This window comes from Catharus ustulatus, chromosome 17 (assembly GCF_009819885.2).
Source record: "Catharus ustulatus isolate bCatUst1 chromosome 17, bCatUst1.pri.v2, whole genome shotgun sequence".
Classification (NCBI taxonomy): domain Eukaryota; kingdom Metazoa; phylum Chordata; class Aves; order Passeriformes; family Turdidae; genus Catharus; species Catharus ustulatus.
The window spans coordinates 5,890,580-5,917,216 of NC_046237.1; the positions used below are offsets into that span (position 1 = coordinate 5,890,580).

Genomic DNA, 26,637 nt, shown 5'->3' on the forward strand with positions numbered 1-26,637 from the left:
CAGATCTGGATGTTGGCACCTCCTTACATCTTCCCCATGGCTTCTGTGAAGCTGCACCCATGATAGATGTTTAACATGCTGTAATGCATATTCCTGTGTAATGACTTTGGTGGGGCCATTACCGTGAGTTACACCAGTGACAGATTGATACTTAAGTCAGTATATGTTTGCATAATATCTGTCTGCGTTCCCACGTAGCCCCCCATTACCAGTGCACATAATGACAGCACTGAGAGCCACATGACTGGTGGGTTCAGCCCCAGTCCCTGTCACTTATTGCCATGGCACCCAGCACTGAATCACTGAGGGCATTTAAATAGGCAGACATTAATTTATAGAGTAAATCATTACGAAATGGAGGAAATAAGTGACTATCATTGGCACTGATTTGATCTAATGGAGCCTCACAGTAAATTGCTAATATTCTCCCTCTCCCACTGTATTTTTTTTTAAACGAGAAAACCAAATAAAAACATAAACCTTTGTTCAGCTTGCCACGTACTTTGCCAGGTGTGTGGTTTGCTGATGACATACAAATCCAACTCACCTCCTCCCTGCTGCTTCTCCAGCTGGGGACAGGATCTCCTCCTTGAGGTTTCAGTAGAGACTCAGTAACCTGAAATTTGGAGGAAGACACATTTATTGCTCTCTCCTGCTCTGCTCTTCCCCTTTCTTGTCTGGGAGAAGGCAGCTTTTGGTTCACTCGAGTGGAAGTTGGCTGTCCATTTCCTGATGGCAGCGAAGAGCAGACTCCCATCTGGTTGATGCAGATGCCACTGTTTTGACTTCATCCAGGTGGTCACCCAGCAAACCCTGTTGTGCCTAATTATTTAAGAGGGTTGTGAAACACTAGGTGATTTTATATACCATATGTGCTAGAAAACATAAGCACGAAGATGCTGTGACTTAATGATGTGGCAACTTCAGCTCGGAATCTTCCATGTTTTACGGCTTAAATCTGACCTTTCCCTTTCCTGTAATGCACTTTGTAGCATTTAGCATGAAAGAAGAGCAAACAGAATTGGAGATGGGGAGGTTATCAGCAGCAGTTACAGAGCCATCCTCCACCCTCTATCAAGATGAAGCACTTGACTCATTTTAGAATATCCATCCTAGTGGGAAGAAGGCGGGAGCAGAGAGGGGAGAGTCTGTCTGTTAAACAGAATTTCAGGATTTGGAGTTCAGAGACTTTTTTCATGGTGTTAGAGCAAATCACAGACCTCCTTCCTCAGAGAAAAATAACAACACACAGGGTTGTCCTGTTCTGGTTATTAATTTATTTATTTTTAACCCATGTGGTTTGTTGCTTTGACTTCTCAAACAATGGGAAGGTACAAGGAGAGAAGGATAATAAATTGCATTCCCTCCTTTTTGCCATCACAGGAAACCTTGAGGGACTGTTCAGCAAGCTGGAGCTCTTATCTGCCTTTGGGCGATCTCATTATCAAACCTTCATTTTGCTCCCCAGCAGGAGAGATGGCCTGCAATGTATGATAACCTCTACTTATGAAACTCACACTCCAGAAATCTCTGATAATAGGCCAGCTAAAATGGAAAACCAAAGAGCAGGCACCAGGTTTTCAGCCACCAATAAAGACTACACACACACACACACATATACAGAGGCAGGTACCAACACATATACATGCTTTTAGTTTTTATTTATATTTCTATGCACCAGCCCCATTCTGATGGTACCTCCCAGAATTTAAACCACAAATCTAATAGGACTAACGTTTTCCAGCATACTTGAAATCATATTTTCAAATAAGCCTGTGTGATATAGGAGCCTGTATCCCATCTACAGAGAGGTCAGTGAAATCAGTGGGAATTATAACCTATCTAACCTGCTCAGGTGTTTTTATAAATCCCATTAAACACTTATTTAAAGACAGTTGAAAATATGAGCTGTAGGAACAGAAATAGTTCCTCGGGGTACAGAGAAAAAGAGGAGAAGAAGGATAAAGAGAATCAAGTTCCTTAACCACTTGGGCACTTTGATTAACACAATATAATGTAACATGGTAGAATATTTTTTATTATTTTTTAATTACTTTCCCATCATGATGGCACTGTCCAGTTAACCCTTCATCCTCCAAATCCCCCATCTCTCATAGGTCACTGAGGAATAAATGGGTTTGCAGCACTCCCAGTGCAACCCCTTCTGGGTATGGGCTAGAGAAGGTAAGAGACCAAGATTTGGGGAGTTCAGCTGCAAATCCCAGAATTCCTGCCCATTTTTTTCCTGGTTCTATCTGTGTGTGCTACAAGTCTCCATGCCCAGCAAAGAGCTGACAGGGGCCCATGAGGGCACAGTCACAGCTCACACCCAGTTCCTGCTCACCCCAGTGCAGGAAGGTGAATCCTGGATTGTGTAACAAAGGTGAGGAGGTTCTTTTGAGCCCAGAAAAGTCTCCAGAAGGACTCCCCTGGATGCACAGCCCCACTAATCCATACATTCCCACTTGCAGGGCTGCGTTTCCCAGCTCCATGAGCTCCCACCAAGAGCAGCTGCTGTGCCATGGAGCAGCTTTGCTGCTCTCCACAGGCAGGGGATTAGGGCATGGGAATCAGCTACAGCTCAGCAGCCCTTGGCCATCCCCATCCCCATGCTGTTGCCGTGCCAGAACTTCCTTATCACAGCCTGAGAAACAGAGCAACCCAGGCTGTGAACTTCGTTTTTATCTCCTTTTGTTCTGCACCACTGGGAGATGTTCTGGAGCACACAGAATGTGGTGTGCAGGTAAAACACCTGGAAGCATCAACAGTCCATCCCTTCTCTTTTTGTTTCCACTTTCCTACCAGTAAAAAAGGTCACCAATAGTCAGTTAGTCTCCCTCACTTGTACAGAGAATGAAAAAATATATTTTCTCTTGTAAAACCTCCCTAGGCATAACACACTGCTGCAAATATGATAAAACTTTTAATTATATTTTAATATATTGTCTGGATTATATTTTCAATACCTTAAAAATAATCAGCCTGAAAAATCCCAGCTAGTGAGGAAATAAAGGCAGAGAACAAAAGTATTAAGATATGAAGAGATTTTTCATATGAAAGTTAAATAGGTCTTCTTTCCAAATTTTCATAAAATGGAAACAAATAGGAGAAAATCATAAAAAGCTGCAGTGAGGCACCTGGTTACCTGAACAGACCTTGTTGGGATGGGTTGTTCTTGCCCACATTTTTCTCTGCACTGGACCTTGAGCACAAGCTCATCTGGGGCTGTTTTCTCAAACAAGCAAGGCAGGAAGGGAAGGGCAGTTCTCTTGATCTCAGGGTTCTCACCACAGGGAGAGCTCATCCAGCCATGCATTGGGAAGGGAATCATTGTCCCTCTCCCATCCCTGGAATTGCTCCAGGTCACGTTGCTTGGAGCAGCCTGGTCTAGTGGAAGGTGTCCCTGCCCATGGCAGGGGGCTTGGAATGAGATGAGTTTTGAGGTCCTTTCCAGCCCAAACCATTCTGGGATTCTGTGATTCCTGTGGTCAGGCTGTGGATCATTACCACCACCCACACCAGGAGGGTGAACAGGATCCAGCTCCCACTTAACTGCACCAAATGATTGTTTGATTTTGTTAGATTAGAGGCTTTCATTTCCAATGCCAACGAATCCAGTACTTTTCAGCAATAACACAAACCCTATTATAAGAAGTTTGTGGTTTCTTTAATGAAAAGCAGAATTAGCCCTAAAGTAGCCAGGGCTGAAGGCAGACCTGTCTGGGCAGACAGTGCAGGAGGGCTGGTGAAAACAGCAGTTTGATCAATAAAGTCAAATCTACTTCAGACACAGAGGCCTCTCCTTTAGCAATGGGCAAGGAAACAGGTGGAATTCAAAGCAGTCCCCTTTTCACAGAGGTGTTTGGGCTCTTCTCAGCTGCTGTTTTGCAAGAGACAAAAAATGAACCCTAAAACCAAGGCAGTAGATCTCTCCCAACATTTTTCAGTGGCATTCCAAGGCCACAGTTGGATTGCTGGGAGCTGGAAGGAGACAGAGCTCACGCTCGTTCTGCTCTCCCATGCTAAGGGCAGGTAATTATCTCTGCATTCCTGGAGGAATGTTACAATAAATATGGCTGTCATTTTTCATTACTGCATAGTGAACAAAGGGAACAAAGAGAACAAAAGGAAGTGTGGCTTTGCTAACCTGGGCTTGCATGTGCCTGGATATGTGCAAGGCAGGAGTAGAGGGGAGAGTTTATTTCTATTATTTACTGTGGATAAAGCAGTCTGGGTGACTGTCTAAAGATTTACTGGTTTTTTTTAACTAATTAAAAATTATTGTCTGGGTAAATCCATCTCTCTTACTTGCTGTCCCACCAAATTATTGTCTGGGTAAATCCATCTCTCTTACTTGCTGTCCCACCGTTAGGTTTCTTGGCTTAAAATGAAACTTATTTGAAAGGCAAGAAATGCTATCACATCTCCCTAACTTCTACCATGCAAAGCACAATTATTCACTTTCTCATTTTTTCCCCATTTGACCTCTCAGTAGTGGCCAGATTTCTGAATTTATCTTGATGACCAATGTCTTATGATGTTGGAAAAGAAGGCAAAGGAATTTATGTAAATAAAAGTGCTTAGAAACGGTGTGTGTGTTAGTTCCTTCCCTCCAAAGTCACCCTCGATGCTTCTCCTTCAATGCAGACAAGATAAAATGGAAAATGTTCAATACCCCTAATCACTGAGAATATCTAATCTGAGACACAGCCAGCTCAGAGTCCAGCTCTATGCATGTGTATTTTTTTTTGCATGGCTCCCAGGTGTTTTGCCTGCCTAAATGAACAGACACTTCGATTTGCCAAACTGCTATTAGAGGAAAAAAAAATAAATTAGAAGGTTCACAGTGTTCACATTGACTGCAAAATTATCTCCTGAGTTGCAGAGAGAACAGTTTGCACTCATCTGTCTGAAGTCGAGCAGCAAATGGAAAATTACAGTGTAAGCAAAATTTCCCCTGGCAACTGTCTACGTATGAAACATCAAACTCTGGAAAGGACTAAAAACTACAGGTCACAACATAGAAGGATCCCAGAGAAGAGTCTTGTGTTTCCCTTTCTCTGGGAAGAGACTTTGCTGAGATCTGGGAGTGACAAATTCACTTCTGCTGTGTCCCAAACCCCGTGCTTGTCTTCCATGGTGTTTTACACAACTTTTGCATATCCTGTTCTGTTATGGATGTGGTGGTGCTGTCACTTCTCCTCCCCAGGGCTCTGCTCCCTGCTGGTGTCTTTTGCAGCCACGTGGGTTTGCTACTGAGATCCAGCTCACAGAGACCCAGCTTTGTGCTGATACCTGCACCAGACACACACCTGGGGACGTCTCCCCCCACACTAAAACACCAACCCCACGAGGTCTTGCAGACTCAAACTTCCCAAACAACTCCTGCTTTAACTCCTCTCCAGAATTTCACAAGATGCTGCCTGTTGCTCTGGAATTTCAAGTCAACTGAAATTCTGACACTGATATCTAAATATCTAAATATCTAAACATCTAAATATCTAACTAAATATCCCAGAGTTACAGTGGCTCCATATGTGCTGGAGATGACTTGGGAGAAGCTCAGCCAGCCCAGAAAATGCAGTTTTCCAGCACTGTGGACAATCTGCACCCACTGGCACGGGCAGAGCTGGGCTCTCTCCCAGTATTGCACACAAACCTGTGCACACACACGAGTGTCACGGGGCAGAAGCTCAGCTCCAAACCCTTCCTGATGGGCATTTCTGCTCTGGGGGAAGGTGCAGCCACATCCCAGTTAGGTCCTCAGAAGTTTTAGCTGTCGATAAAGCATCTGCAAGCCCACCCCTGCCAGAAGTGAATAACTAGAAACTGGTAGGAAAAAAATTAAAATAAAGGACATTGATGAAAAATGAGATATTTCTGATTTGTCATTCTGCTCTTATTTGATCTCAGCCTGTTCTCTCTAACAGGCACCTTCTTGCCAGTAGCCCCAATGACATCAATTGAGTGGGAGTGCAAAGCATCAACATTACTTGTGAGAACAATCCAGTTAGGGAAGGTTGCTCTGCTGGTAATATTAGAATCAAAACATTCAAATGCACAGACAGAGAGGCTAACAATTCAATTTATGCTGTGAATGCTGAACAGCACATTAAGCAAATCAGTTCAGATGGCTCTGGGTTGTTCATGTTTAAAGAAGATCAGAAACAAAATTTCCAATCCTGTACCACATCTAAATGCTCGAGAGGAAGCACTACAACATTCACTACTGATATATTTATTTTTCTGCATTTCCCTCAGCTGCTTGGTCTTTTACTGCTGCCCTGTGGTCCACAGGGAATTGCTGTGGTCCTTCACAGGAGAAATACCAAGTTCTCTATGTGGCTACACCACCAATGTAGGACATTTTAGGGGTGTTAATGGTAATATTTCCCCAGATATTCTTCTGTCTTAGATCATCCACAATGCAGTATGCAATAAACCTTCCAGCAAGAGTTTGTCATTCCCCCTACAAGCCCAAATTTCTGAAGGACTGCGAATTTCCAAAGTTGCAAGCACCCATTCCAAGGATTTATGAAGAGCTTTAGGCAAGTTTGTTATCTAACTACACCAGGTCTTGTTAATGCCAACTGACCCATGAGTGCCTGAAGGTGCTGCCCCACCTCTGACACATTGCTTTGAGCCCTTCAACAACCCTTTCCACAATGGACCTAATCTTGGAAGAAAGTCTCAAAATATTCCTGGACTCAGTCTTAAACCCTGGCTCACACATTACAGGGATCTCCAAATGCTGCAGGAGGGCACGAATCCCTGTGTGTGCCTTCCAGCTCAGGATATTCTGTGATTTCATATTTATACATCTATATAAAATACTGGGCATAACCAGACAGCCAGAAACACGGACGAGAACAACCCCTGGGTGACTGTAATTTAATAGCTGAAAACATCTCTTTCCAAAAACTCGAGGAGATGGAGGAAGGGGTCCAAAGCAGAGAGGTGGCAGAGCAGGGCTGGAGGCAGCACAGTTGTGCCCCGAGCTGGCAGTGCCACCGTGTCCCCTGGTGCTCCTGCTCCCAGCTTGGGCTAATTAGCTCTTGTTGAGCAGCACATTAGCACAGCAATGCAGGCTTTCCCCAGAACCCCGGCTTGCTTGGAGCTACACTGTGCCACTTACAAATGTTTTAAGATTCATTAACCTCCCTCTGCACTCCCCAGCTACAGAGACAATATATCAGGAGAGCAAACCTGCAGCGGTGGTGAGACAGACAGGATGATAATTTCTCACCCATTCTCCTCTCCTCTGCTCTAACACACTCCAGATAATCACACCCCGAGCTAGATCAGACAGGGACAAAATTAACTGGAGCTGGGACTCGGGCCTCACACATTCCTTGCTTGTATCTACACAAGGCACAGCGACCCTTCCCCATCTGTCACCTTGTCCCCATGTCAGCCCTGCCTGCTGACAGCCCAGCTCCTCCAGCCTGGCCCGAGAGGATTTTGAGGGTTCTGTGTGTGAGCCTGCACCTGCACCAGGTGACACGAGCAGCTCCAATCCCATTTATCCAGCTCCTGTTCCCAGTTCAAAGTGTGTTCCCCCTATGTCTCACACTCTTCCCAAAACTCAAAAGAATCCATCTCTGCAGCACTGCTATTCACTAATTTATGCTTTAAATTTATATGGAATATTACTGGAAAAAAAATGAGCTTGGTAATGAATTCTGTATTTTTTTTCCCCACAAAAAAGTCTTTGAAAAACAAGTTTTCTTTGGTCAAAATGCAATCCCCTCAATTTAATGAAGGTTACTGAGAATTATTCAGGTCTACTATGCTGTTCTGGACCTGAATTAATAGTGACTCGTTTGACACATACTACTTAGTTAACCTAGGTAGGGTATTACTTTCTTATCTAACTACATTAATTGATTCTACATCACTTAATAGCTCAATAGCTTATCAGGTTACTTCACTCACTAGACAAGCTAAATGTCTGGAGGCAATTAGAGTGTCATTCTCTGTAATAACAAGTTTCTTTGAGAAGTTGCTGATGAGGTTCTTTATTACACAGATTATAAAACGTATCTTCATACTGTTATAAATATAGGTACAAATTGAAATGACTTACCAGGAGTCCCACTTCCCTAGCAACCAGGCAGATTTTAGGCTCCTTTTAGGAATGGTTGCTTTTTCCCCTTCCTCCCCCCTCCCCAAAGCTCTCCCCTGCCTTCCTTGTGATGTGTGTCCAATTTTCTGTCACTCAGGGGTGATCTATGACCAGGAGAGCCCGTCAGAGGCTCCTTTGCAGTTTGCCATTCTCAGTGCTGGTTCATCCTGAGGATGCTACCCTGGGCTCAGCACTGGGGTTTAATTGTGGCTGCTGCTCTGTGTGACTCGAGGAGAGGAGCTGTGTCCTGTCCCAGCTCACACCCTGGCAGCTGTGCCCTGCAGGAGCACGCACACAAATTCCCAGCCTTGCCCCAGCTGAAGCTCTGCTCTGTTTTCCACCCCCCTTCAGCTTTGTTACCTGGCCCATTTCTCCCCCATGTGTCTGAAAAGACATGAAACAGGGATGGAGAGTCCTCTCTCTGCATGTCCAAATACATCCTGGTGATCACCAGAAATGTGAAAGCATTTTGCTTACCCCTGCATGCATTCAAACAGTAAAAAATGCTTCTTTCCATGAATTTAATTAATAGCATTTAAAATTAAGTGAAAGATCATTAAATTCATTTGTTAAACTGTCTATAAAGCTGAATGGTGTGGGAGAAAGAGCCAAAACCCAATACCTTTGTGCTATTCCCAAGCCTAAATTAATATTTTCTTATTCCAAACCAGTGCCAGATTTGGGAAGCAAAGGAAGGGGGCAGAAGGGGAAGTGGGGTTGTTAAAGATGGGCTTTGGGTTTTGATCTCAGCATTGTGCAAAAGGACATTCAAGACTCTGGTGATCATCCCCCAGGAACAGGGCAGAAACATGGTTTTAAATGGCAAAGGAAAAACTTCATTGTGTTTTTTCTTCTTGCCATTCTAAATCTTGCTATTTCTGAGCCATCTCCCATGGCCAGGCATTAAATGTGCTCTTTTTTCTGGTTCCTTAGGAATGTCTTTTTGGTCACTGTTACAAAAGCTGCAGGAGCTATGGGAAGATGGAAAAACTGGCAGAAGTGAGGCAGAGTGTCAATAAATATTGCTCGTGATCTTGGTTCAAAGGAGGGGAAAGCCTGTGTCCTTCCACAGAGGGAAAAATTGTGATTTTGTCTGGGTTCCTGATGGTTGTCCAGGAGAGTGGTGACTTTCCCATCCCACATGGAGGCATTAAATATAAGGAAAATCTGCAGCCCATGACTCTGGGATGGACAGAAGGGGAAGGCAATGCCAGCTCACGTTCTGAATGTTCATCTTCTCCACTGCCATCAGCACCTCTACACCACACATCTCCCTTCCGAAATCACTTCATGTAGGCTCAGAGTTTGGTTGGGGAAACTGTGTTTTGCTTTTAAGCCTCTGATTCTCATACTTTTTTGTAGAAACACCCTGCTGAGCAGGAGGATAAAGACAGAGCATCATTAAGAGGCGCTGTCCTGAGCCAGCAGCTCCCAGGTTCTGGAAGCACCTGGGCTCTGAGCCTTCAGGTAGGAGCCTACAAGGCACAAAAGCAGCTTCCAAACAATCCTAGAGGATCCCTGCTCAGCCCAGCACATTGTTTTCTGTGTCTCCTATCTGTGGCATTTGAGATGCTCAGTAATTTTCAGAGGACAAACAAACAAAGCCCTGGCTGTTCCCTTCAAACAGCCGGCAGCACCCACGGCTCGTTGGTATTCACCAGCCAGAGATGTCTGCTACCTCCCAACAATTAGTCTCAAATATTTATCAGAAATAAGTGTTGGGGTTTTTTGTCCAAGTTTTTGAAGTTATGAGGCCTCAGATGGGATTAATGGAAATTTTAATTAAGATATGGAAATCAGCTGCTTTCTCCCTGTCTCTCTGAGACTGCAGGGAGTTCACATTATCCTCAACAGCATGTCTCAACCTGCTGGGGGAACCATTTGCAAGATGACTTTGTTTTTAGGTTCACCTTAGACAGGATGTTTAGCTGGGAATTTGATGTGAACCCCAAGTCCATGTCTGCAGAGAGCTGCTCTGCCCCTGAGTACAGATCCCCCTGCTCTCTGCCCCAGTCAGAATCATGAACCCTTTTCCCATGGTAGGGAAAAGCTTTCCTGAAGGAGGGAGAGAGATTTAAATGTTTTTCTATGTTTTCTGGCCATCAGGCTGATTAGCTGGGCCCATCCATAAGGAGAAGACAAACAGGCAGGGGAGCTGCAGGGGCAGCAGAGGAGCCCAGGCTGCCGTGGGGCTCTCAGAGCATCCCAGAGGAGCAGAGCTCTGCTCAGCACTGCCCAGGTCTGTGCTGCTGCAGACAGACCCCTGACAAGGCTGATGCTGAAGCAGATTTGAAGCACCAATGATTTTAAGTCTGATTTTATCCTCTGATTTAATTCACCAGCCACAGTGTAAATGCCCAGCACCAGCAGAGTGAGCACCCTCCTCTCAAACACTGCTCTTACCCTTGGGAAAACATTTATTTTATGGATGTTCACCCTCCTTACACTGCAGCATTACTAGGAATGTGAACTGAGCTATTTTTTTTTTTTTTTGAGGCAAAGGATTTTAATTTAAGCCTTGGAGCAATTTTGGCCTCTGGTGTTTGAAGATTTCCCTGGAAATCAGGAAGCCAAGTATGCTGAGGAGTTAGATTTCTGCACAGAATAGAAAATTGTGTCTTGCATGGAGAGGTTGTCTCAAAATATTGAGGAAATCTGTCTGCAGGAACTGTCTGGAAGCTTTTCCACTTCTCTTCCTCCTTTAGTCTCTACAAATAAACCTCACTTTTCCCAGTCTAAAGATGAGGGAAACTGAAACTATATTCCCCTAAGAGAATTGTATTTTTGGATGCTTTGGCTTCCAGATGCAGTAAACATTTATATTTCTAGCTGAGCCCAGCATGAGAAGAAGATTTAAGAGAAGGACATCTTAAATCTGTTTCAAAAGGTAATGAAAAATATCTGATAAAAGTATTTCAAATCATTCACATAATTTTGCACCCTGTGGAATCACACTTAGATACCTATTGGTATGGATAAAGGTATCTTGTTTGTGGGAAACAGATCTCATTCTCCAAGCTGTTAAAGCAATGGAAGCACGTCTGAATGTGCTGTGAATAACTTATTTCATGTGAGCATCACAAAATAACTCATGAGCATTAATTAATCAAATACTGAGACCTAAGCATGAGCTATCTGGGCATTTCTATACCAAATCCATCTTACTGACAGGGGGGAACTGAAAGGCATGGAATGACTTGTCCAGGGTCTCCTACAAGTTCACAGCAAGACTAAAACTGAAATCTGGCCATTCTTTTTCTCTTTTTTCCAAACTAGGGACTGTCCTGCTGCTGTGGGAACAAAGGAAAAAAGGAAAAAAGGAAAAAAGGGAAAAAGGAAAAAAGGAAAAAAAGGGAAAAGGAAAAAAGGAAAAGAAATAGATGCATTAAGGATGCCCAGATGTTCTGGACACAGAGGGCATAGGTCAAATCTGAGATCCTATTTCAAAATCTAGAGAAAATTACCTTTCCAATGACATGTGGCATGACCTTCAACTCCTAATAGTGTAGGAGCAGTCCATTTCTGAACGTTTGCATCATGCATTTTACATTCCGGATCTCTAAATCATCTCTTATCATTTACTTACTTCTCCCCGATAATGAACACTATTTTTCTGTATATCTCTCTCCTTTTTTTTTTTTTTTTTTCCCCTATGTGGGCTGCATCCTGCTACACCCTGCTTTTCAAAAGCACATGAAAAATCTCAAAGCTCAAAACTGACATTTAATGCAAGGCTGGGGTATAGTTGCTGATTACTGCTTGCGTGTGTGTTTTGTACAAAACGGGCAGGCAGACTGCAGAAGGCTGGGAGGCATTAAGCAGAGATGATTTTGAGGGGATCTCAACCAAATTAAACTTTTTTTTTTTTTTTTCAAGTAAAGCCCAGCAGGGGATAACAAAAATTAGGGTTGGATTTACTAAAAATGAAGTGCTCCGGTGATTAAAAAATGGTTGGCTGCAAAATCCCAAACTGCATTTGATTGTGAAACAGCACCAAGCCAAGATAGGGCAGCTTTAATAAATTGTGTTGCTAATTACAAATATTTCATAGTATCTCCATTTAGACAATAAGGAAGGAACTGTTTAATGACAATTCATTAGTGCATGTGCACAGATATACTGTATTTTAATCTTCTTTTTATTTCTTTTTTTTTTTTTTCAATTGGTTCTTCCAAATAGGAAAAAATGATAATCGTTATCTAAGCTCTTGACTTCCCTTGACTTAATTGCAATCTAAGCCCACTTCTAATCTATACAGATCACGCTTGCACGATTTGGAGTTTAATTTGAACCCCTGGTGAATACATGTGCAGAGGCTGGAGGGTTTGTGTGTGCACACATTTGTGTGCTCAGTGCCTTGAACGTGCCCTTTTTTCCCCCCACCAAAAAGAAAAGCAAGCAGGAAAATGTCTCTCTGTATTTTCACTATTAGCACACGCAGCATCTGCCCGCCTGCCAGGACTGCAGCTTTCTGAAAAATCAGGATTTTTTTTTTTTCCACTGCTCCTTGTTTCGTGATATAAATACAATTCTGAGCTTTTGAAGTAGGAAACCATAATTTGCTAAGAGTGGGGAAGGCCAGAGCAGTTGTGTGTGTGGTGCAGTGTGTGTCGTGCCCCTGAGCTAGGGAGAAGATCCCTTTGTGCTTCCCGTCTGATATTGCAAAGCTGTTAAAGGAATCTGGATGCCTAATTCTTATTAGAATATTAAATTGAGGTTTTTCTTACACATCTTCACCTCAGGTTTGCCTCAGGAGGATTCCTCCATCCATTTAGAGATGCTGGGAAGGGGATCTCAATCCCTGCATTAACGTGGCTCAGCTGGAGAGAACAGGAAACACGGATGAAGTAAGAAACAGCGCACCTAAAATTTGAACCAATTCCTATTTGAAGCTCAAGAGAGACAAGTTACCTGTTTTTCTATCTTTTTGATTATTATGGTTAAGATATCTGCTCATCCTAGATCAGGCTGAAACCCCCAAGCACTGAAATATCTGAAATATCTGTGTGTTTGGTAAGTGTCTCTAAATAAACACACAAGGGCTGTGTTTGTCCCTGCAGGAACCACATCCCCTGCATGGCCAAGGAATAAACTCAAACAGCTCCTGCCATGGAGGAAAAGACACTGCCTCCTCCCCTGCTCACTTACCAACCAAAAAGCAAAGCCACATACACTGAAAAAAATATTTGCAGTGCTTGTAGCTAAGATTTAGGTTGATTACAGCTGAAATAAGACTTCCACAGTTTTAATTAGCTACAGGGTGGGGGCCAAGCTCATTACTCTGAAAATGTAATGATGTTTCCGCTTCCATTTCCACAATCAGGTTCTCCTCCTCACAAAGGGGCTTCTGGCATATTAAAGATGGGCTGGGAGCTTGTCATGGCACATCCATTGTTTTGGGAGCAGTTTGCACCTGGATGTGGGAGTGTGCCTGGACTCCATCCTCGTTCAGAGGCACAGCACAGCATTCCCCATCCCTTGCCTGAGCTGAACCCTCCTGCCACAAGCAGATCCCCAAACCCTCCTGCACAGCATTTCTGTCTGCAGCAAGCCCAAGGTCACAGAGAGCTCAGGATTATCCCCACCTGAGATGATGCATTGTCCCAGCTCCCTCCGAGCACGCTCCCCCAGCGCTGGTGATTAACAACGAGCCCGAGTGGGGACTCAGACAGGCAATGAAAAATGTCCCTGCAAGACAGGGAGGCTGAAAGGAAGGGAACAAATCCCTTTGAGGTGCCCTGAGAGTTACTTTTATGCCCATGATAGCTCCATTAGTTGTATCTACGGTGCCACTTCGCATTTCATGCAACAGCGAAGTTTTCTTTTGACCAGCAGTGATTTGTACAACTTGTGGAAGTTTCTTTCTCAGTGCTGGCACATTAAAGAAAAAGGCTCCACGGCGCTGCAGGCGAGATCCAATATTTTGTTGTCATCTACGATTGCCTATTGACTGTGAAAAAGCAAATAACACACTCTGAACCAGGCAAGCTCTCGGGTACCTGAATCTGAGCCGGTCTTGCTGCTTGCAGAGAGACCCTTTGGCAAATGTTTGGGTTTGTGTGTGTGTGAGTGTGTGTGTCCCTTCTTCCATAACCCCAGAAAATGTGTCAGACTCTCCCCCAGTTAAGGAAAAGGATATCTTTTCTTTTAACTCAATTAGCAAACACTGCCAGCTCTGACAGTCCCCAGCTCAGTCCCCAGGCTGTCAGCTGCTGGTCCAATTTTAGTTTTGTGTACTGTCTAGATAGCAAATTTATTGATGAAATATGGTCGTAGGTGTAAGAAAAACTTGGAGGATCCAACACAACTTCTTGAGCCCATACTTATGAAGGATAATGTATATATCCTTACGAGCATCTTTCTGTCTCTGAAGGTTTGTGTTTGTGAAAAAATAAATCTGCAGGAAAAGATGCTGATACTTTAAATGTTGCCTTGTGGTTTTGTTTTTATTTTTCAGTCCTGCAGTCAGGGGAAAAAAAAAACCTGGAAAAAACAACATATAAATAATTGTTTCTATGACAGTGCTGAGGAGACTCAGCCCCAGAGCAGCACTCTGTTCCACAAGGGCTTTTCTCAGCTTAAAACTCCAAAAACCTCCTTATGGAAGACTTTTGTCCTAAACATTATTGGGCACTAACAGATGCAATTCCTTTCTTGCTGCACACACAGGTGTGTCAAGGGACTGGAGGTGGGAGGGGACAGTGGCAGGAGGGACCTGTGGGTTGGTAGCTGAGCATAAAAGTGACAACATCTACTGAAATATTTGAATAAATTTTGTGTTTCTCATTTAAATTGATGCCAAACATATTTTGCACTGTAGCAAAACACTGTCCAGTCCACATGCCAAGTTTTCTGCGTATGGAGGTCTCTGAAAACACAGGGTCAGCTCAGAAGAGATCCTTGGGGGCAGATTTAGCACACATTAGTCCCCCAAAAACTGTGTTTTATAAGATCTCTAATCATGCAACTCTGAAGCCAATGGGATTTGTTGGAGAAAACATAATCTCAGATAACACATAAAGGTAATGGAGAGGAATGTGCCCTCCCACATCATCACATGGAGATCCTGGCATGTGTGGGGATTGCCCTTCACAATGGGGAGTGAAAACCAAATAGGTCAGGGAAAGGGGGATATAGTAACATGGTACTCTGAGGAAGGGCTGGAGGGGAAAGAAATCCCTCCAGTTCCACAGAGATTCCCTGAAAATAGCAATTAAAGTTCTCCCTAAGGACTGTGAGCATGGCCAGGAGGGAGTTACATCAGGAGCAGACAAGATGGTGCAAACTCCTTGAAGTTAATGCTCATGGCTCTCCTTCCCAGAGCCTCTGGAGAGGAAGCAGTGATTGAATCCAGCAAATCACAACCCATTTACACGTGGAGAGAGGAACAGGCAGGACTGCTGGCTATGCAGCCAGGTAGCAGGGGAGGCAGAAAACCCTCAGAAGTGTGAGAAAAAATATCCCCAGTGTGTGGGAGGAGAGGAAGAAGTCAGACAGATAATGCTGCTGGCTTCTGTTTTGTGGCTCAGGCCCTCTCATGTTCTCACTGACTGTGTGCAACTTGGGCATATCCCCCTCATTTTAACTCTCTAAGTTTCATATAGTGTGTTGTTCATGCCTGGTGCCTCATTTGGTAGAAGCAAAAGGTTCTGGGCCCATAAGGGGGGGAAAAAATCGATAAATTACAATAAAAGTGAAAGAAAAACATTTCTCTGGCAACCAGCAATGCAGCACCAGCAGGAGAAGCAACCACAGCAAGGGGGGTGCAAAGACAGGAGGGAAAAATAAACAAGATATTTCATGTAAGGAAAGAAAAAAATTAAAGCAAGGCACATTTTTTACAGGAAAGGAATAGTGGTGAAAAGAGGACATTTACATGGAATAATTTCCCTTGGAACCTTGGATAAATTGGAAGGAATATATCCCAAGCAAAAGCTGGGCTTTGATGGGCACTAAAGACAAGTGAGAAGAGGGAAGACAAAATGCTCCCAAACTGAAGCAGGAGGCAGAAAACTGAATCCCAAAAAGCAGCTCCCCAGCAGCCTCCAAAGTATGGAATTCCACATGAAGGAGAAAAGCCATTAGGGCTGGGGGAGGACAGACATGCTGGTGGCACTGCTGGCTCTGCCTGAAGCAATTTCTCCAGGAACATCCAGGGCCAGGTCCCAGCTCAGCCCTGTGCTCTCCCTGCACCTCAATCATGGCTGAATTTTCAGTGGAGGGTTTTTATGGCTTTAAAAACCTCTGAGCTGGGGATCATCACCTGCTCCAGGTTGGAGAGACTGGAGTGGGAATGGGGCAGGATCTGATCCTCAGGCTACATCCACATCCTTGTGCTGACACTTCCCAACCACTGCATCTCTGCAGGTGCCTCAGCCCCTTCCTTGTGCCCAAACTAATCAGCAATTCATTGCTAAACCACTTTGAGAAACTGCTTTGCAAATAAACTCTGGGCTTGGGCGCTGGAAGAAAACAACCTAATTATTGGCTGCTGCTTATTTTCTTCTTTAAGAGATCTTTAAGAGCAAGTCTGATCTATTCCCTTCGCAGTTTTTTCCTCCCTGTCAATACTGAGAACTCATGTGAAGCAAAACACTGGATGGATCAAATGGTCTTCTTGCTTGCCTGAGAGTCACTTTGGGTGGGTCCAATATTTTCAGGTTTAAAAAGCAGTCAAAAGGTTTTAGGAGAAGTGAGATGGAAGCAGGCTGGTTAGAGGCATGAAAAATGCATATTCTTGTCAAAAAGCTCCTGATAGCAGCTAACAGCAAAAGGGATGGGTTAAAGGGGAAAAAAAACAAACCAATGTTGTTAGTATGAGCTGAAAAGTAACAATGAAATTAAACAGGAATTCTGCAAATAGGGATTTAAAGGCAGAGTCCAGGCTGGAAGCTCTGAAAGAGCTGAGGGAGGTGCATGGCTGCAGGAGCCTCGTGCTGCTGCAGTGAAACCCTGCCAGGCTGTTTGAATCTCTCCTGTGACAGATTCCCTGCCCCTTCCCATGGCACACATCCCTGCATGGCCTTTCCCTGCAAAGGCCCTTTCACACAGGAGGGTTTGTACAGGAAGAAATAGATACACTAATAAACTCTTCAGTGTCTATTTTCACTAATTTAATCTATGGAATCAAAGCAATTACCCAGCAGAATGAGGTCTCTCAACATTTTTGGGTCCTTGGCAGTGACCAGAGGAAGTGATGCACCCAGGAAAGGTTGGAGTCAGTGGGAAACATGGAACTCACAGCCACTATTGCAGGGTGTGAATTAATCTCCCTGCATGTAAACTTTGTTCACTGCCTCTCTGTAACCTGTGCTGCCAGACAGCCTCACTGACATTTCCCAATCCAAATAAAGAATCCCTAATGCTAATCCTGATTTAACTGAAAAAATAGGAGCAGGAGGTCTGTCAGGCACCTTTGCTATGCTAGGTTCTCTCCAAATATAGACCAGTATGAGGATCCCCATCAGACTGAAGTCAGTGAGAAAATCCTTTTTCCCCTCCAAACTTCTCTGGATTTAACATTTCCCTGTGTTTCCCCTTTATGTGTGTGTGGGTGTCTTATTGCCAAGACCCTTCCTGCCCCCAGTCCCTGCTTGCCTGCTACCAGTCTGCAAAAACACATGGACTCAGTCTGGAGTAAAATAAAAATATTGGAAAGCAGTAAAAGCAAAGCAATGGACGTGAGCATTGTCTTCTGTGCAAGTTCACTTGGAAAAAAAAATGCAGAGGTGGAGAAGGAGAGGAGAGGAGAGGAGAGGAGAGGAGAGGAGAGGAGAGGAGAGGAGAGGAGAGGAGAGGAGAGGAGAGGAGAGGAGAGGAGAGGAGAGGAGAGGAGAGGAGAGGAGAGGAGAGGAGAGGAGAGGAGAGGAGAGGAGAGGAGAGGAGAGGAGAGGAGAGGAGAGGAGAGGAGAGGAGAGGAGAGGAGAGGAGAGGAGAGGTTTCCTGGGCATGGATAAGTCACTTGCTGCCATTGTGGATCGTGGAAATGCACAGCTCCTCTACACTGGGGCAGATTTCAGAGCAATTATTCTCACTTGCTTTACTTTCTCCACTTCTTCCAAAGCACTGTAACCTGCCAGGTGGTTTTGCAGAGGGGTCACTCATGCTAAATGCTAAATAATATCAAATTCCCCCAGTCTGGGGTCAAGCAGAGTGAGTTATCTGTGTCAGTGCTGACTCCCTTGGTTATGCCATTGTCTCTCCATCCCAATGTCCTGCACACACAAGGAGAACAGACAGGAGCATCCAGAGGCCTCACTGTCCACCAGCCCTCAAACTCCTCCTCCAGTGTCCAGGACAGGGAAGAGCATCCCACTGCCCTGTATCACAAAGGGGATTTGCCATCATCATTATCTGCTGTAATCATTCAGCAGCAGCCACCCCAAACCTGTGACTTTTCAAGGAGATCTGGGGTATTTCTCAACCTACTTGATCTGCCAGAGCGCTGCAGCCTGGGAAGAGTCCTAGATTGAGGTTAGACCCTAAGGACCTGATTTCCAATATTCCTGCCCACTGGCCCCATTCAGAAAGGACTGAAACTTGTGCCTAACTTTTCTCTCTGAGCCCACAAGCACAGGAGTCAGAGCCAGGCAAGAAGGCAGAGCTGTCTGACACATCACCTTAGGCTTCAGTGGCAACAATACAGATGCTATGAGGCACTGCTGTGTCAAAGATGAAAAATGCACTTTATCTTCTTCATCATTCTATTGAGAGAATTCCAAGGAAATGTGTACATGTCTATATTTAACTTGTTCTTTTTGTAAAAAAAAAAAATTATTCAGCTCATACAAGGCAATGAATATAGGCCACAGAATCCAACACACAGCAGCAAAAGTACTCCATTATTAAGTCTGTAATTGCCAAGAATTAATTTGCTAATTGCATGCAACTAATCTGCGTCCTTTTTGTTTTATATCAATTAACAGAGTAATTAAAAAAAGCAATCTTCTTGATAGTTCCTCACTGGCAGACTTAGCCCAGCAGAGCTAATGAAAGAGGGCCACCCTTTAACTAACCTCATTAGTATCTCTTCTTTTGTTAAACATCCTACAAAAAATAGTTAATTTTGCTGCATGAAGGTCCTTGATGTTTGACTGCTAATGAGGGGGCCACGCTGCTCTGATTGGTGTTTGTTTGGAGAGAGGCTCTGTGCAAGGCAGACCCTGCTCCCAGGGAGGGAGAGCCAGGTACACAGAAACACTCGAGAGCTGGGTGGAGTTTTATGGGTAACAGCAGCTATCGAACATTCAAAGTTCCCTCCAGGACAGAGATTTAGTTTGTTTGTTCTAAAAAGCTCAAACCAAACAAAAAGCAATGAAGAGAAGGGAAGACCTAACTGCAAGGAGAGAGCAGCAAAAGAGGGGAATCACCAAGAAGCAAGGACAGGAGGATGGGGGCACAGCTCTGCCTGGGTCACTGTGATGCAGGAAGGAAAACCTCTGCTTGCATCACTTAAAAAAAATAAATTTCAAAGTCTTCCAGCTGTCTGAACATCATGTGAACTTTCCTATGAGTAATCTGCAAGTTCAGCTGGGTGCTGAAGTCAAACACAGCCTTCCTCAGAACCTGTGGGCTTGGTGTTGCCCTCACTCAGCAGGATAAAAGCTAATAAGCTTTTTCTTTTTTTTTTTCTCCTGTAAAAGATATTCTATAACATTCCATTGTCCAAAGGAGATCTGTGGGGAGAGCTGCAGCATCACTAATGCAGCAGATATTCACTGCTTCTCAGGGCCATGGGGTCTCTCATTTTGTTTGCTTTGGCTTTGCTGGGCTGGGAGATGCCCGTGAATGTGACTTGGATTCCCATCCCCACAGCCCAAAATCCAAGGTGCTGTTCATGCAGTGACTGCTTGCCTCTGGGGCAGCATCGTGCCAGGCTCTGTCAGGCTCTCTGAAGGTGTTTGCAGCCCTGTCCTGCTTTCTGCAGAGCTCCTGGAGCTGGAGAGTCTCGCTGCTGTAATGAGACTTTCCACCAGGAGGCAAGTGGGGCTGCCCAGCGCAGGCACAGCCCGGGAGATGCTGAGCCAGGAGCTGCCTTCGCCACCTGGGAGGGGTCCCACATCCTGCTCAGGTACCAAAGCCACCAGGAACTCATTTCTGAACACGTCAGATGAGATTTATACATTTTCCCCCTCGCTGGATTTCTAGATTTGCTCGGTAGGTTTACTGAAAAGAATTGTCAGGGTAGCAGGTGGCAGCGCTAGCTGTGTGTGCCTGCTCCAGGGGCTGGGCTTTGTCAGAGGGGACTGAAACGGGTCCAGAGCACTCTGAAAGGACAGGTCAGAACCCAGGCAGGTTCAAAACCCTCCTCCCAAGCAGGCTGGGAGATCATGGACAGAGACAGAGCGCTCTGTGCTCCTCTTCAGGAGCTTTTCGGAAGCCACCTCTCCCTTCGGACAGTTCCTCCTGTTTTGGGTGGGTGTTCCTCACCACATTTAAGGGGGACTTGCCAGAGAAATGCTGGATCCAATCCTCAAGCTCCTTAGACATGAAACAGAGCTCATTTCACCACTCCCTAACTATTACCTGCATCTTCAAGACACGCTCTCACAAGTAGCCAGAAATCTTCTGGTTCTTTGTAAGTGAAGAAAAGGTATAAAATAAAAAACAACCACAACTGCTATTGCTGTAGCACTGGTGACTTTGAGGCAAGGATGTCTTTGCTCTGGTGAGAACCAGGAGCTGGGTGACAGTCTCTGTGTCACCGTGTCCTGGGACATCGCCCTGTGACAATGTGTGTGCTTGGCTTTGTTTTGACCAAAACTCCCACCCAGATATCAATTACAGTTAAGGACTGAGCCGACTCTCTCTCTGTGTCTCTGAAACAGTGAAAAAAATGTTTGCTACTGTTTGAAACCATCAAGATTTCCTTTTCTTTCCCCCATGCAGGGATGCCTTGGAACCCGGGGGATGGCAGGACCTGTGCCTTGGCTTCCCTGCACAGGGAACAAATGGAAGTGAAGCAGGGGAGGGGAGCGAGGTGGTACCACCAAGGGGGATAAAAAAGGGAGAGAAAAAAAAAAAAAGGAAGCCAGATTTATGCTTCAGCCATTTCCCTCCATAATCAGCTTATGTTGTAGAGTTAAATGAAGCGATGGGGAACTCACACAGGCGGATGGGGCTTGTCAGCTGGGAAGCTGGGAATGAGCTGCTGCTGTCAGAAGTGTGGGCAAAGGTGGGTGGGCAAGGGTGGTCAGTGGTACAGGGCTGCCAGCAGTGCAGGGGTGGTCAGTGCTGTGAGGGTGCTCAGTGCTGTGAGGGTGGTCAGTGCTGTGAGGGTGGGTGTGCAAGGGTGGTCAGCAGTGCTAGACTGGTCAGTGGTACAAGGATGAGTGTGCAGGGGTGGTCAGTGGTGCCAGGATGGTCAGTGATGCCATGGTGGTCAATGGTTGGTGGTCAGTGGTTCCTGGTGGTCAGTGGTTCTGGCTGGTCAGTGGTTCCTGGTGGTCAGTGGTCGGTGGTCAGTGGTTCTGGTTGGTCAGTGGTTCTGGCTGGTCAGTGGTGTCAGGATGGTCAGTGGTCCCAGCTGGTCTGTGGTCCCAGCTGGTCAGTGGCTCCTGGTGGTGAGCAGTTCCTGGTTGTCAGTGGTTCCTGGTGGTCAGTAGTTCCTGGTGGTCAGTGGCTCTGGCAGAGCAGGCTGGCAGCGCCCCTTCCCCTCCCTCCATGCCGGGTGTGAAGGAGCAGCTGAGAGGAATTGCAATACCTCCCACTCCTCTGCCCGTTTGTTCCTTGTGAATGCATAATGAATGCTAATGAATTCCCCACTTGGGCATATGGTTAAGACATATAGAGCCTAACCTTGCTGCAAAGAAGAAAGACCTTGATGTTACAAGATGGGGGGAGGGCCAGGGGGAACCCAGCAATTCCTGAGCTGAGCTTGGGTCAGCAGGACTCATCCTGCTCCAGCCCAAGACTCATCCTGCTCCAGCCCAAGGTCTTCTTCAAACACAAGGGCTGCACCATCTGGAGGGGGACAGGGAAATTTTGTACTTCCCTTCCGTAGGAAAGGCAAACATATGTCCACAGATGTGTTTTAGAGGCTGAGAGCTGCCATGAGGTTAAAGGGTTTCTCCTTTTTCTGGAGAAATTAAAGGAGTTTGAAGGAAAATGTGTCACAGCAGTGCAGAAAGGAAATAGACACACAAAGATCCAAAAACAGTGTTGGAAAAGACCAAAACCAAAGAAAAAACCACACCAAAGCAAAATTAACAACATGCTCCGGGCTGAGACTGAGACTGAGACTTCTCAATCCCTGTGCCTGCTGTCCCGTGATTCTCCATGCTCCTTCACCTGCATTCAGCTTTCCAGACATGAAGGTTTAGGGCTATTTTGGACTCTGTTATGTAATCAAGTCATCCTTGAGGGACTGGCAGGTGTGGCACAGGAGCCCTGAGTCCACTCCTGAATCCTGAATTTGGAGGCAATGATGTTCAGGCAAGTGAATCCCACCCAGTGTGTCACAGGCTGGCTTAGTGGCACTGGGTAACTCGTGGGCATCAGTGCAGGTGGGCACCCTGCAGCAGCCTGTTTGTGGTTCTGCTTTGGGCTGATGGGCCAGTGAGACATTTGTGAGCTGATTTCTGCCATCCTTTATAGAGATTTCTGGTGCTAGCAATTGTGGATTAATGTTACAAACCCTGGACTGTGCTCCAGCTGTTCACAGCCCCACGTGTTTGAAAACTACTGAGAGATTTCTTTTTCAATTAGAAGAGCAAAAACCTTGAATCTCCAGACAACTTTGGATCTGGTCACAAAATGCTGCCAGTAACTCAAAGAAGCAAAACCCCACAGATCAAGATTTAAGTGAGCTAGCTGAGATTCCTGTAAGAGCACAGATCTCTTTGCTGGGTTATATGGAAACTCCTCCTGCCTCAGTTCTGGGTCTCCACACAGCTCTCACCTCTGCCCTCAGTCCCAAGCCAGGCAGTGCTACCTAGATCCAGAATAAATACTCCATGGGCTCCTGACATGAGTGACATATCACCAAACATGCACTCTCATGGCCTGTCCCCCAAAGGGTTTGAAGAAATCAAGAAAATACTCGAGAACTTGCAAAGCATTAAAAAAAATTCTGAAGAAATTTTCACCCCCACAAAAAATTCTTTCAATACCACAAGCTGCCACAGGACCCTTCTGGAATCTTGCAGCAGGCAGATTTCTGAGTGCAAACACCTCTTTTGAACAGCTGGGGTCTAGGCTGACATGTGATCTGTCTGCTCCATCATCAGCATGAGGACTTTGACCAGGGTGAGTGAAGGTTTCTCTCTGCCATGATCCATCTAACTCCATCCACATCCTTTTCCCTAAACTGTAGCAGGAGCATTTAGATGGACAATTTAGTAGCACTTTGAGGCATTGTTGTCCTTTGCTGCCCATCTCAAACCTCAGAACAGGAGCTGAGATTGATCAGAATGTGAAAAAGCAGCGTTTGCCATAGCTCGAGACTGCCAATTCACCAATGCATTTCTGAGAACAAAGCAGCCCAGGTACCTCCCTGAGCGAGCAGTGAAAAACAGCAGAGAGAGAGAGAGCTGGAAAAATTTCAAAGTCCTTCTAAAAATTAAAATCTGAAAGCCAGCCAAGTCCCAGCAGCCGAGTGGAGGTGCGAGGCATTTTAGTCTCCGGGGTGGGCAAAAGCAGCCGACTGCCGTATGCATCAACACCTCTTGACACTCATGAATAAGGGGCTGGTGCTGATGCCCACTTGGATGAAAAAACAGAGTGAGATTGCCAGCACCAAAGTGGGTGGAAGGGAGGGATGATCTGCAGCAAGATGTTGGGTTTCTTTAACCCTCTCTCACACTAGGAATGCCCTCGTGTGGGGGCTTTGAGCTGGTGGCGTTTAAAGGTTGGAGGAGTTTGGGGCAGGTTAAGTGAAGGATGGGTCTGGGCTAAGCCAGAGGAGATCTGTATGGCTGTGTGTGCAGATGGAGCACATGTGGACACTGATACTCAGGGCTGGGCAAAAAGATCTGATGGATTTCTTGCAGCACTGATGGATTTGTGGAAAAGCTTCAACTTGCAGGGAGCTGTGGTTTTTGAGCCACTCTGGAAACTCTGGGCCTCTGCAGCTACTGCAGCACTTTGCACAAAACTCAGTAGCAGCCCCTGACTCCTGAAGAGCAGGGAATCCCACTGCCATTAAATTTCCAAGCCTTGATGACTTCTACAAGCCCAAAGAAGATACTGAGATCAGCTAAAATAGTTTTTTGCACTAAAAGATCATGGGAATCAGAAGTTTTCAGTAAAAGCTACTGATAAATGAGGGCTCAGCATGTTTGAGATCCCTACACCTTAAATACAAATTCATGTGGGTGGGGGCAACAAGATGAGGATTTGAGTTTGCAGCAGCCTCATCAACACACAATGCACTTCTTTAATTTGAGATGCCAGCCTCCTTCACTTTCAGAATTCCCTGCTGTTATTTCTGGTTTTTGCCAAATCGTGAGCAGAGCAACAAAGTCACCCCAATGTGCTCTGCTCCCCTTCCTGCCCCTCGAGGGTGGCTATTCCTCTCTAAAGCCTTCCCCACTCCCCCAGAGCCACCAGGCTCACACAACACTGCTCTTGCCTTTCCATTCGCATGACAGAGGCTCCTTTGCCTCACCCACTCTTCCCAGAGGTCTGCTCCATCCCTCAGGTATTCCGTGGGGATCTCTGCTGCTTCCCACCCCTCACTGCCCACCCTGCCCTCACTCCTCCCTTCCAGCAAAGCACTGATAACTCAGCCCTGTGTTAACTGCTCCCTGTGCTAACTCCCTCTCTAATTCCTGTGAAATGTTGTGTCTGGGGGATGCAGAGTGAGGAGTGCTTTGCTGCTGTGGTGCCCACCCTGCACGGACACGCTCCAGCCTGGCTCCAAACCCCAGCCCACCCTTGAGGAGCTTGGGTGGGCAGGAGGAAGATGGGAGCATCTCCCTGGGAGAGACTCAGTCCTTGCCCCAGCTGCAACCTGCACCCTGCCTGATACGTTCTAATGACATGAAAATGAATAGAATAAACTGACTGAGTGGCATTGTTATTAACCTTTGTTACCTCAATAAATCACACCAAAGAGCGGCAATTACTCCCATTTCTGACAAATACTGGTTTATGCTGTGCATTCCCCCCTTTGCTCTCAGTCCCATCCTCTCCCTCACTGTATCTCAACTGGAACCTGGATGGAGCAGTGCATAGCACAGTATTGAAACAGGAATAATTTAATACCATCATGAACAGACTGCATGGGCTTTCCATGACACACATCTACTTCACTCCTAAAGCATCTACTGCTCTCTTAAATGCTCTGGGTTTTCCAGGGGCTCTGCATCCCTGGGCAGATCTGGTTCCAGCCCTCAACCCAAATTCACAGCAGCCCTCATTCCCCTCTCCATGCACAGACAGGGCTAGCTGCATTTCTTTTACTGAATCTCAGGAACTACTGAATGAAAAGGCCAGGCAGGACAACTCACCCTCCTCCAAACCCTGGTCCAAGGCATGAGGCAAGATTTTGGCCCCAGACCAGGGCCAGCAATCGGGCTTTTTGCTCAGCTCTGACTTGGCTTGGGTTTTGTCACGCACTCGTGTCAACACGGATCCGAGTTTAGGGGTTTGATGCTGCTCCCGAGCCAGCTAATTTCTGAGGTCAGTGCCATGCAAGGAGATCGATAAGTTCCGAATTTAGTCAGCACAAACAGCCTCGCAGCAGAGTGCTATGCTTGCATATTTAAAGCAGTCTGGGGAAAAGGACCTTTCAACAAAGGTATTCAATGAGACTTAAAAATCAATCCTCATTTGGAGAAACTGGCAAAATGTTGTAGTAGCCATTGCTAAAATGCCTGGATTGATAATAAATCAGAGCTGACAAATATTTCTGGCTTTTTTTTGCTTTGTAGATTTGTTTTCACAAAGGACCTGGTTGTGGATATGATCTTTCTTTATAGAAATATCCAGAACTGTATCTCCATAAACTTTGAAGGACTTTTTATAAACTTGAAAGAACCTGTGGGTTGGTTTTTTTTTTAATACTAGATTTTTTCAGAAATCAACAGGAGTCATTTTTGAGATTTTAAAAATTCCCTGGGGACTTCCAAATTCACATATATGGTGAAAACAGTGGCACTGTAACATTTACATCTCATGACCAGTCTTGAAACAGTTGGAGAGGAGAACTGAACAAATGGTCTGTGGCCATAAATAGCTGAAGTTTGGGTTCTTCTTGCACCCATGACTCTCCCTCACCTGTCCCAGGAGTTTGTGTGTGTTGCACTGTCTGTGCTTACACCCCACTCCACAGGCCAGAAAATACAGAAGTGCTGGTTGTCCTGCCAGGTGAAACCTTCCTTTTGAGATTTGCTGGGTTGTATTCGCTTTCTCATGCTTAGATTTTCTTTAATCCAGCATGAAACACCCATGTCTGATATCACCACCCTCTGCTACAGGATCAGTGTCCCCTGCCTGGATGTGCTACATGAGACATGAGAGTGCAGCATGAGACATAAGAGTAGCCAAAAATCAGTGGCCCTCATCTCTCT

General features: G+C 45.5%; 1 long non-coding RNA gene across 1 annotated transcript in view; it reads right to left on the bottom strand.

Annotated features, from left to right (window-relative positions):
• Nucleotides 1-546: 546 nt before the first annotated feature.
• The window catches only part of LOC117004140, a 121,661-nt gene continuing 95,570 nt past the window's right edge, over nt 547-26,637 (bottom strand). The window contains exon 3 of the long non-coding RNA XR_004419592.1: nt 547-616. This is a non-coding gene — a long non-coding RNA (uncharacterized LOC117004140). The remainder of the gene's footprint in view (nt 617-26,637) is intronic.